The sequence below is a fragment of the Nomascus leucogenys genome, chromosome 2 (genome assembly GCF_006542625.1).
Source record: "Nomascus leucogenys isolate Asia chromosome 2, Asia_NLE_v1, whole genome shotgun sequence".
Taxonomy (NCBI): Eukaryota; Metazoa; Chordata; class Mammalia; order Primates; family Hylobatidae; genus Nomascus; species Nomascus leucogenys.
The window spans coordinates 71,543,319-71,555,829 of NC_044382.1; the positions used below are offsets into that span (position 1 = coordinate 71,543,319).

The window sequence follows — 12,511 nt, forward strand, 5'->3', positions numbered from 1 at the left end:
AGTTTCCAATGCAAACCTCTTTTAGGTAAACTTAGGAAAACCTTGCCTTTCCTCAAAGTGATGCTTTCATCAAGGAGGCAAAAGAAGAAACTGGGACCGTGAGTCTAGGCAGAACTGGCCTTGCCTGTTACTTGCTGTATGTCTTTAGGTAAGCCGCTTCACCTCTCTGAACCCCAGTCAGCTTATCTACAAAATGGAAAGGAATAACATCCCATCCTCTGGTTTGTTGTGAGAAACGAGCAGTACATTGCAGTTAGTATTGTGACAGGTAATAGTAATCACTGAATCAGCAAGACCCACTGCTGTCGACATCATCATTATGTCATTGTTGTTACCTGCAAACTCTAGTGGGTAGAATCAAGCAGATTTAATTTTGAAAGTATGCAGATTTCACTAGGATAGTAAAAACTGTGGCCTGTCATACCATTAGATATTTATTATTTGCCTCCAGTCCTGATACGGTAACTTTGAAGAATGTCTGCCCGCAGGAGAAGCTAAGAGATTTTTTAATTAGTTAATTCTAATATTAAGTAAGTAATATATTACCTTGAAAGGAAAACATTCAAGCCTTCTTTCTTTCTCTTTATCTTCTTCTTCAGTTGCCCAAGGAGAAGGAATTTCCATGGTCTGGTCAGTTTTGTGAACACTTATTGGGCTGAAGGGTGAAGGCACCATGGTAGGAGGTCTGTGCATATAAGAGAGTAAGGAGACAGAGTGAGTCCCTGATGGAAAAGACTCAGCCGCATATCTTACCTCCTGCCTCTTCTCCCACATGGCACCAGCCCTGGCACAGCACTAAGCCAGCCTGGTGCCAGGTGCTGGAAATTGGTTCTTCCGTTCTCACAATTCCACTCTCTGATTACAGCCTTCTGGCTCTGGAAGGGGTGGAATGGATCAATCTTTCCTCTTCAGGTCTTGACCACATAGGCAGAGCAGAACCGGCACTCAACTACATTTTCTTTTCTTTTCTTTCCTTTTTTTTTTTTTTTTTTTTTTTTTTTGAGACAGGATTTTCCTCTGTCACTCAGGCTGGAGTGCAGTGGCATGATCTCAGCTCACTGCAACCTCCACCTCCCGAGTTCAAGCGATCCTCCCACCTCCGCCTCCCAAATAGCTGGGACTACAGGCGTGCACTAGCACACCCAGGTAATTTTTGTTTTTTTACTTTTTTCTAGAGCTGGGGTTTCACCATGTTGCCCAGGCTGGTCTCAAACTCCTGAGCTCAAGTGATCCAACCACTTCAGTTTCCCAAAGTGCTGGGATTAAAGACGTGAGCCACCATGCCTGGCCCATACCCAGCTAATTTTTGTATTTTTAGTAGAGACGTTTTTCACCATGCTGGCCAGGCTGGTCTCAAACACCTGGCCTCAAGTGATCCACCGGCCTAGGCCTCCCAAAGTGCTGGGAGTACAGGCACACGCCACCGGGCCTGGCCACACTCAACTACATCGTGGAAGAGTAAGTGTAAGGGTTATTCCATGCCATGGGGCTCCAGCACCAGATTCCTCTGCATTTGGAAGCAAGTGCTAGTTTCCCATTTGTCCTAGTTCCTTTCTCCCAGGGTCTTGGTCAGAAAGAATGGGTAGAATTTTGGTTTTCCCGGGTTCTTGGCCAAACTATACCTTAATACCATCTTCTGCTCAGATTTCTGACAGAATAAATAAATAGATGAATATAAGACACTGTCCCTGCCCTCAAGAGACTTACACTCTAATTAGGGAAGAAGAACTAATTCCAAGGACAGGCACTCTCCAGTACTCTCTTCTGCTGCAGGTGCTGAGAGGACCACATGTTCAAGGAAGTGCCTCTATAAGATGGTGGAGACTCTGGTCCCTGAGTGTCTGTGTGGAGAAGAGCCCCTTGCTTGCACACATTGCCTACTTAACATAGGCAAAAAATACACTTTTGTTGAATCAACCCACTGAGATTTCAGAGTTGATAGTGCAGCACAGCTTAGACCACCCTGACTCTGTGGTTCAGGCTTAACTCCAAAGACATGATACTTGTTCAGTATCAATAAAAATCTCCTAAGAGGCTAACTGTCAAGTAGTCTTTGTCCTAACCTCTTAAATTACATTATTCCAGGATCCTAGGGGCTATGGATCCTGACAAAACCGGTCCTAGTGACAAAAACCTAGCACCATGATGCAAAACAAACCCTCCAAGTCACCAAAATAGAAAAGCAGGTAACAAAATTGTGTTTTGGGAAGACATCTCTTGCTCTGTTACGAAGATAGATTAAGGGAGGTGGGACTAGAGGAGTGAAAAACAAGAGGCTAGGAAGGATGAAGTTATAGGAAAGAAGAGGTCAAAAAAGGATGCTAGAGGAATGGGGAGAATCATGGCAGATGGGGAGAATCATGGCAGATGGGGAGAAGGGGACCTTTGAGATGCCAGGCATCTGTGTGAAATTAGGTTTTTCTTTTGCCCATATTCCTAGAGTCCTCAAATCATTTAGCTTCCCTATATTCATCCTTTCCTTGCCATCCCCACAGATGCATCCAAGCTTAATCATTTTAAGCAAAGCACTGTCTTTCCCAGCTGATAAAAATACTCACAACTCATCATGGTTGCTACTATCACATAGTCTTTTATTGAATCTCTTCCCATTTATTGGAAATTCAGAAAGCATCCAACTTCCTGCTTAGGCAGATTCTGCTACCTGGTGTGAACCACAGGAGCACAGGAAAACTCCCTTCTGAAAAGAAAATTTCCAACACAGAAAAATACCTGTCCACTTTCCTAACCATTTCTCTGTGGACCTGGGTGGATGAAACACATCGATTCCACATGGAAGAACTTTGAGAATAGAAGTCATATGTTAGGATGGTGAAGAAAAAAGTTAGAAGGAGTGGCTGCCTGATGGCTTTGTGAAGCCTGGATCAGTTACCTCCAATTAATTTACATGACAAAGAAACAAACTTCTATGTTATCAAAGAATTCTTAGGTTTCCAGTTCTATGTGATTAGACCTAATTCTCACTGGTACTGTGGGCTTGCCTGCTTCCTGCCCTCTTCCTCTCGTCTTTATTGGGAAGGAAATAGAGTATGTGCAGTAACCTTTCAGTTCACACAGCTAATAGGCAGCAAAAAATCTTTAATCTAGATATTTCTGACTCTGAGCTTGAGTTCTTTCCACGGTACCAAGACATGTTCTGAATTGCATTTTGATAAGCATAGCATGGTATGCCTGGTAGGAATGTCAGCATAAAGTACCAAAAGCAGGGAAGGCTTCTGGGGTCAGTGAGTAGCTTCCCTGGAGCTACACTTTATTACAAAAACAGAGGGGGCTGTCTTAAACCAAATTCTTTCAAATGTAAGTAAGAAAATCTCAGCTCAAACTAAACTAAGCAAAATGGAAATTAATTGGTTCAAAGGACAGGGAAAGGTGGGGATTTGCTAGCTTTGTGCACAGATGGATCTAGGGATTTCCCAATATTTTTATTTTTCTATTTTATTCTTCTATCTCTACCCATTTGCCCTTCTTCACTCAATGGTTGATTTCATTCTCTCCCACAGCAGTCAGTCTTTCTCCATAAGGCAGAGGGAAATGATCTTTAATTAACCCAGATTCACATTCTCCCAGCTTAACATGCCAAGCCAGAGAACATGCATCTCTGTCTATGTCTGTATATTAGTGCTATTGAAGACTATGATTGACACTATCTACTCCTGGAATGATTGCTGTGGCTGTGAAAGGAGGTACCAAGATTGTCTAGCTAGCATAGAATGGATAGCCCAGGAGGCTGATGCTGCAGTAAGCCAAGATATTGCCACTGCACTCCAGCCTGGATGAAAGAGCATGACACTATCTCAAAAATAAATAAATAATATTTTTCAATGTAAAACTAAAAATTAAGAAAAAGTTAATCAATGGAAACAGACCTAGAGATAACAAAACTTATGTAATTAACAAACAAAGGCATTAAAAGAGCTTTTATAAATGTGTTCAAAATGCTTAACTAGTTAAAAGAAAAGCACAAGCAAAAGGAAAAGTGGAAGTTATTGTTTTAAATAAAAATATCAGAAATGAAAAACACAACAGCTCAAGAGAAACTTTCACTGGATAGGAATAACTGTATATTAGATATTGTAGAAGAAAATATGTAATTGAAGAAGTAACAGTAGCAACTAGCCGAAATAAGGCACAAAACAAAATAAAAACTATAAAAATGAACAGTCTTAATATCCTATGGAACAAAATCAAACAGTTTAATATACATATAATTGGAGTCCCAGAGAAAGAGGTATATAAAGAAGCATAAGAAAACTTTGAAAGAAATATTGCCAACTTTTTTTTTACAAATTTGATGAAAATCAGAAAGACAGATGCAAGAAGTTCAACAAACCTCAAACAAAATAAATATAAAGCAAAGCACATCAAGGCACATCTTAATCAAATTCCTGAAAGCCAGAGGAAAAAAATGACTCATTGTGTACAGAGGAACAAAGATGAAAATGATTTCAGACCTCTCATCAGAAATCCAGAAAGGAGATAACATCTTTAAAATACTAAGAGAAAAAAATAACTGTCAACTTAGGATTCTATATACAGTAAAAATATATCTCAAAAATGAAGGCAGGCCCAGCATGGTGGCTCACACCTGTAATCCCAGCACTTTGGAGGCCAAGGCAGACAGATCACTTGAGGTCAGGCATTCGAGACCAGCCTGGCCAACATGGTGAAACCCCTGTCTCTACTAAAAGATACAAAAATTGGCTGAGTGTGGTGGCAGGCATCTGTAATCCTAGGTACTCAGGAGGCTGAGGCAGGAGAATCACTTGAACTTGGGAGGCAGAGGTTGTACTGAACCGAGATCGTGCCGCTGCATTCCAGCCTAGGTGACAGAGCAAGATTCCATCTAAAGAAAAAAAAAAAGAAGGCAAATAAAAATATTTTCAGAAAAGCAAAAGCTAAGATAATTCATCACTAGCATACCTACACTACAAAAAATATTAAAGGGGTCGCTTCCAAGATGGCTGAAGAGGAAGAGCTCTGGTCTGCAGCTCCCAGCAAGGTCTATGCAGAAGACAGGTGATTTCTGCATTTCCAACTGAGGTACCTGGTTCATCTCACTGGGACTGGTTGGACAGTGGGTGCTGCCCATGAAGAGTGAGCCAAAGCAGGGCAAGATGATGCCTCACCCGGGACATGCAAGGGGTGGGGGATTTCCCTTTCCTAGCCAAGGGAAGCCGTGACATACTGTATGTGGGAAAACAGTACACTCCCACCCACATACTGTGCTTTCCCCATGGTCTTAGCAACCAGCAGACCAGGAGATTCCCTCCCATGCCTGGCTCGGTGGGTCCCACATCCACAGAGCCTTATTCACTGCTAGCGCAGCAGTCTGAGATCCACCTGCTAGGCTGCAGCCTGGTGGTGGGAGGGTCATCCACCATTGCTGAGGCTTGAGTAGGTAAACAAAGTGGCCAGGAAAGCTTGAACTGGGGGGAGCCCACCATACCTCAGCAAGGCCCAGTGTCTCTATAGACTCCACCTCCGTGGGCAGGGTATAGCTGAACAAAAGGCAGCAGACAACTTCTGCAGACTTAAACCTCCGTCTGACAGCTCTGAAGAGAGGAGTGGTTCTCAGAGCACAGCGTTCAAGCTCTGAGAATGGACAGACTGCCTCCTTAAGTGAGTCCATGAGCCCTGTGTAGACTGGCTGGGAGACACCTCCCAGTAGGGGCCAAGAGACATCTCATACAGGTGGGTGCCCTTCTAGGACAAAGTTTCCAGAGGAAGGATCAGGCAGCAATATTTGCTGTTCTGCAATATTTGCTGTTCTGCAGCCTCCACTGGTGATACCCAGGCAAACAGGGTCTGGAGTGGACCTCCAGCAAATTCCAATAGACCTGCAGCTGACAGGCCTGTTAGAAGGAAAACTAACATCAACAAAAAGGACATCCACACCAAAACCCCATCTGTAGGTCACCAACATCAAAGACCAAAGGTAAATAAAACCGAAAAGATGGGGAGGAACCAGAGCAGAAAAGATGAAAATTCCAAAAACCAGAGGGCCTTTCTCCTCCCAAGGATTGCAGCTCCTCGCCAGCAATGGAACAAACTGGACAGAGAATGACTTGACAAGTTGACAGAAGTAGGCTTCAGAGGGTCGGTAATAACAAACTTCTCTGAGCTAAAGGAGCATGTTCTAGCCCATCACAAGGAAGCTAGAAACCTTGAAAAAAGGTTTGATGAATGACTAACTAGAATAAACAGTGTGGAGAAGACCTTAAATGACCTGATGGAGCTAAAAACCATAGCACGAGAACTTCGTGACATATACACAAGTTTCAATAGCCGATTCAATCAAGAGGAAAAAAGGATACCACTGATTGAAGATCAAATTAATGAAATAGAGCAAGAAGACAAGATTAGAGAAAAAAGAATAAAAAGAATTGAACAGAGCCTACAAGACTATGTGAAAAGACCAAATCTATGTTTGACTGTGTAACCGAAAGCAACAGGGAGAATGGAACCAAGTTAGAAAACATTCTTCAGGATATTATCCAGGAGAAATTCCCCAACCTAGCAAGGCTGGCCAGCATTCAAATTTAGGAAATACAGAAAACACCACAAAGATACCCCTCAAGAAGAGCAACCCCAAGACACATAACTGTCAGATTCACCAAGGTTCAAATGAAGGAAAAAATGTTAAGGGCAGCCAGAGAGTAAAGTCAGGTTACCCATAAAGGGAAGCCCATCAGACTAACAGCTGATCTCTCAGCAGAAACCCTACAACCCTACAAGCCAGAAAAGAGTGGGGGCCAATATTCAACATTCTTAAAGAAAAGAATTTTCAACCCAGAATTTCATATCCAGCCAATCTAAGCTTCAAAAATGAAGGAGAAATAAAATCCTTTACAGACAAGCAAATGCTGAGAGATTTTGTCACCACCAGGCCTGCCCTAAAAGAGCTCCTGAAGGAAGCACTAAACATAGAAAGGAAAAACCGGTACCAGCCACGCAAATACCTAGGAATCCAACTTACAAGGGATGTGAAGGACCTCTTCAAGGAGAACTACAAACCACTGCTCAACAAAATAAAAGAGGACACAAACAAGTGGAAGAACATTCCATGCTCATGGATATGAAGAATCAATATCATGAAAATGGCCATGCTGCCCAAGGTAATTTATAGATTCAATGATATCCCCATCAAGCTAACAATGACTTTCTTCACAGAATTGGAAAAACTACTTTAGAGTTCATATGGAACCAAAAAGAGCCTGCATAGCAAATACAATTCTAAGCCAAAAGAACAAAGCTGGAGGCATCATGCTACTTGACTTCAAACTATACTACAAGGCTACAGTAACCAAAACAGCATGGTACTGGTACCAAAACAGATATATAGACCAGTGGAACAGAACAGAGGCCTCAGAAATAACACCACACATCTACAACCATCTGATCTTTGACAAACCTGACAAAAACAAGAAATGGGGAAAAGATTCCCTATTTAATAAATGGTGCTGGGAAAACTGGCTAGCCATATGTAGAAAGCTGAAACTGGATCCCTTCCTTACACCTTATACAAAAATTAACTCAAAATGGATTAAAAACTTAAATGTAAGACCTAAAACCATAAAAACTCTAGAAGAAAACCTAGGCAATACCATTCAGGACAGGCATGGGCAAAGACTTCATGACTAAAACATCAAAAGCAGTGGCAACAAAAGCCAAAGTTGACAAATGTGATCTAATTAAACTAAAGAGCTTCTGCACAGCAAAAGAAACTACCATCAGAGTGAACAGGCAACCTACAGAATGGGAGAAAAATTTTGCCATCTACCCATCTGACAAAGGGCTAATATCCAGAATCTACAAAGAACTTGAACACATTTACAAGAAAAAAACAAACAACTCCATCAAAAAGTGGGCAAAGGATATGAACAGAAACTTCTCAAAAGAAGACATTTATGCAGCCAACAGACACCTGAAAAAATGCTCATCATCACCGGTCATTAGAGAAATGCAAATCAAAACCACAATGAGATACCATCTCACACCAGTTAGAATGGCAATCATTAAAAAGTCAGGAAACAACAGATGCTGGAGAGGATGTGGAGAAATAGGAAGGCTTTTACACTGTTGGCGGGAGGGTAAACTAGTTCAACCATTGTGGAAGACAGTGTGGTGATTCCTCAAGGATCTAGGAATAGGAATACCATTTGACCCAGCCTCCCATTACTGGGTATATACCCAAAGGATTATAAATCATGCTGCTATAAAAACCCATGCACACATATGTTTATTGCAGCACTATTCACAGTAGCAAAGACTTGGAACCAACCCAAATGTCCAACAATGATAGACTGGATTAAGAAAATATGGCACATATACACGATGGAATACTATGCAGCCATAAAAAAGGATGAGTTCTTGTCCTTTGCAGGGACATGGATGAAGCTGGAAACCATCATTCTCAGCAAACTATCACAAGGACAGAAAACCAAACACCACATGTTCTCATTCATAGGTGGGAACCGAACAATGAGAAAACATGGACACAGAGTGGGGAACATCACACACCGGGGCCTGTCAGGGGGTGGGAGGCTGGGGATGGGATAGCATTCAGAGAAATGCCTAGGGTAAATGACGAGTTGATGGGTGCAGCAAACCAACACAGCAAATGTATACCTATGTAACAAACCTGCATGTTGTGCACATGTACCCTAGAAGTTAAAGTATAATTTAAAATATATATATAAATCACTCTATTATAAAGATACATGCACATGTATGTTCCTTGCAGCACTATTCACAATAGCAAAAACATGAAATCATCCCAAACACCCATCAATGATAGACTGGATAAAGAGAATGTGGTACATATACACCATGGAATACTATGCAGCCATAAAAAGGAATGCGATCATGTCCTTTGCAGGGACATGGATGGAACTGGAAGCCATTCTCCTCAGGAAACTAACACAGGAACAGAAAACCACACACCATATGTTCTCACTTACAAGTGGCAGCTGAACATTGAGAACACATGGACACAGGGAGGGGAACAACACACACTGGGGCCTGGTGAGAGTCGGGGGAGAGGGAGCATCAGGATAAATAGCTAATGCATGTGGGGCTTAATACCTAGGTGATGGGTTGATAGGTGCAGCAAACTGCCATGGCACATGTTTACCTGTGTAACAAACCTGCACCTCCTGCACATGTATCCTGGAACTTAAAACAAAATTTTTAAAAGTCAAAAAATATACATATTAAAGGAAGTGCTTCAAGCAGTGGAAAATTATTGAAATAAAAGCTTGCATATTATAAAAAGAATAAAAAGTGCTAGAAATGGTAAATATTTGGGTAAATATAAAAGACTTTCTTTTCACTTGTAAGTTTTATTACAGATAATTGACTGAAGCAAAAATCATAACAATATATTTGGGGATTTGTAACATATAAGACAAAGTATGTGCACAAAGTATGAGAGGGAGAGATAGAAGTATATTATTGTAAGACTCTTACATTGTGCATTAAATGATATAATATTTGAAGGTAGTCTGTGATGTTGATGTATATTTTATTTATTTTGAGACAGAGTCTCACTCTGTTGCCCAGGCTGGAGTACAGGGGTGCGATCTCTGCTCACTGTAGCCTCTGCCTTATGGGTTCAAGCGATTCTCCTGCCTCAACCTCCCAAGTAGGCACACGCCACCATGCTGAGCTAATTGTTTTTATTTTTAGTAGAAACAGTGTTTCGCCATTTTGGCCAGGCTGGTCTCAAACTCCTGGCCTCAAGTGATCCACCCACCTCAGCCTCTCAAAGTGCTGGGATTACAGATGTGAGCCACGGTGCCCTGCTATTGATATACATTGTAAGCCCTAGAGTAACTACAAGAAAGCTGTTTAAAAGGTATTTAGTTAATAAGACATTAGCAGATAAAATGGAATAGAAAAACACTCCAAAAGAAGGCTGTGTTGGCTCTTCTTGCATTACTATAAAGAAACACCTAAGACTGGGTAATTTATAAAGAAAAGAGATTTAATTGGCTCATAGTTCTGTAGGCTGTACAGGAAGCATGGTGCTGGGCATCTGCTCAGTTTCTGGTGAGGCCCCAGGAAGCTTTTACTTGTGGTGAAAGGTGAAGCAGGAGCAGGCATATCACATGGCCAGAGCAGGAACAAGAAAGAGCTGGAGTGGAGGGAGGTGCTACACACTTTTAAGCAACCATATCTTGTAAAAACTCACTCACTATTGCAAGGATAGCACCAAACCATGAGGTGTCCACCCCCATGACTGAAACATCTCTCACCAGGCCCAACCTCCAACACTGGGGATTAAAATTCAACATGAGATTTAGAGGGGACAACATCCAAACCATATCAAAGGCCAAAAAAACGGAGATGGATAAAGAGTAAAGAGCAGATGAAGGAAATAGAAAACAAATGTTAAACAATTAGGTAGATCTAAGAAATAAAAAGAAAAACGAAAAAAATTTAAATAAAAAAATCAAGATGGCAGACTTAAATCCAACTTTTTCATTTATTATATTAAATGTAAATGATCTAAATATTTCAATTAAAAGGCAGATACCAAATTAGATTTTTTAAAGCATGACCCAACTATATATTGAATTCGAAAAACTCACTTTAAATTTTAAAACACAAATAAGTATAAAAATATAGAAAAAAGATATATGATGCAAACATTAAAGATACTAAAGCTGGAGGCCAGGTGTGGTGGCTCATACCTGTAATCCCAACACTTTGGGAGGCCAAACGGGGGAGGATTGCTTAAACCTAGGAGGTTGAGGCCAGCCTAAGCAACATGGTGAGACCTCATCGCTATAAAAAAAAATAAAAAAAATTAGCCAGGCACACATCAGTGTGCCTGTCATCCCAGCTACTCAGGGCTGAGGTGGGAAAATTACTTAAGCCCAGGAGGTCGAATCACAGTAAACTATGTTTGCACTACTGTACTCCAGCCTAGGTGACAGAGTGAGACCCTGTGTCAAAAAAAAAAAAAAAAGTAATAAAGCTGGAATGGGTATGTTAATATCAAACAAAGCAAACTTTACTAATATAATTTTAAAAACAAATAAAATAATTCATAATTATAGCTGGATATTTCAACACTCTTGTTTCAATAACTGAAAGAATAAGTAGACAGTAAATCAGTGAGGCTACAAAACACTTAACACAGTCAATCAACTGAATATAATTGACATTTATAGACTGCACCACTGAATAACTGTGGAATACACATTCTCTTTCAGGGCATATGGAAATTTCAACAAGACAGAATATATGCTAGGTCATAAAAAAAGTTCCAATAAATGTTAAAGAACTGAAATTTTGCAGAATATGTTCTCTACTGCAATGGAATTAAATTAGAAATCAATAACAATAAAATATCTGGAAATATTTTTAAATATTTAAAATTTTATATATTTAAATATTTAAAAATTTAAAATATATTTCTAAAAAATGAGTAAAGAAATAAATTGCAATATTAACAAGTAAATATTTTAAACTTAATGAAAATCAGAGCTGGGCACAGTGGCATGTGCCTATATTCCCAGTTTCCTGGGAGGCCAACATGGAAGAACTGCTCAAAGTCAGGAGTTAGAGGATGGCAGTACACTATGATTGTGCTTGTGGATAGCCACTGCTTTCCAGCCTGGGCAACACAGCCAAGACCTCATCTCTAAAAAACAAAATAAAATAAAATAAAAAACTTTAAAACTTAATGAAAATGAAACCCAAACATATGAATATTTGGGAAATATGGCTAAAACAGTACTTAGAAGAAAAGTTGTAGTTTAAAATCAATAATTTAAGAATCCACCTAAGAATCAGGAACTTTCATATTTGCCACAGTATTGAAGACACAAATGCATAAAAATAATTATAAATCTATTATGATGGGCACACAATATATAAAGGGGTAGTTTATAACATAAATGACATTAAAATGTGGGGCAGAGCTGTAAAGATTAGTTTTTGTATGCAATCAAGATTAAGTTGGTATTGATTCAAAATATATTGTTTTATATTTAGAATATTTTATGTAATCCCCCTGATAACAATGAAGAAAATAGTTATAGAATATACACCAAAAAGAATCAAAACTTATCATTAAAATGTATATTCTGCTGTTGTTGATGGAGTGTTTATACATTTTGTAGCTCATAAGTATGGTGATTGGATTTTCACACTCATGTATGAGATGTGCCTCTCTAAAACTTTGTTACAACATTGGCACATTACCTCATCTGATGTGTTATGGGTGTGTGTGTATGTGTGTGTGTGTGTGTGTGCATATATATATATAGATATAGATAGATATAGATATAGATATATGAGATTCCATATCAATAATGAATAGAACTGACAGATCAGTAAGGAAATAAAGGACATGAGCAACACTACAAACTAATTGGACCTAACAGACATATACAGAACACTCCATCAATAATAGCAGAATATACATTTTTCCAAGTGTACATGGAACATTGTCCAGGGTAAACCACATGTTAGGCAAAAAAAA

At 39.8% G+C, this 12,511-nt stretch overlaps 1 non-coding gene across 1 annotated transcript; it reads left to right on the forward strand.

The window, feature by feature from the left end:
* Positions 1 to 12,136: 12,136 nt before the first annotated feature.
* Positions 12,137 to 12,242, forward strand: LOC115832026. The gene has a single exon (XR_004027501.1). It is a non-coding gene; the product is annotated as a small nucleolar RNA U13 (small nucleolar RNA).
* Positions 12,243 to 12,511: the final 269 nt, after the last annotated feature.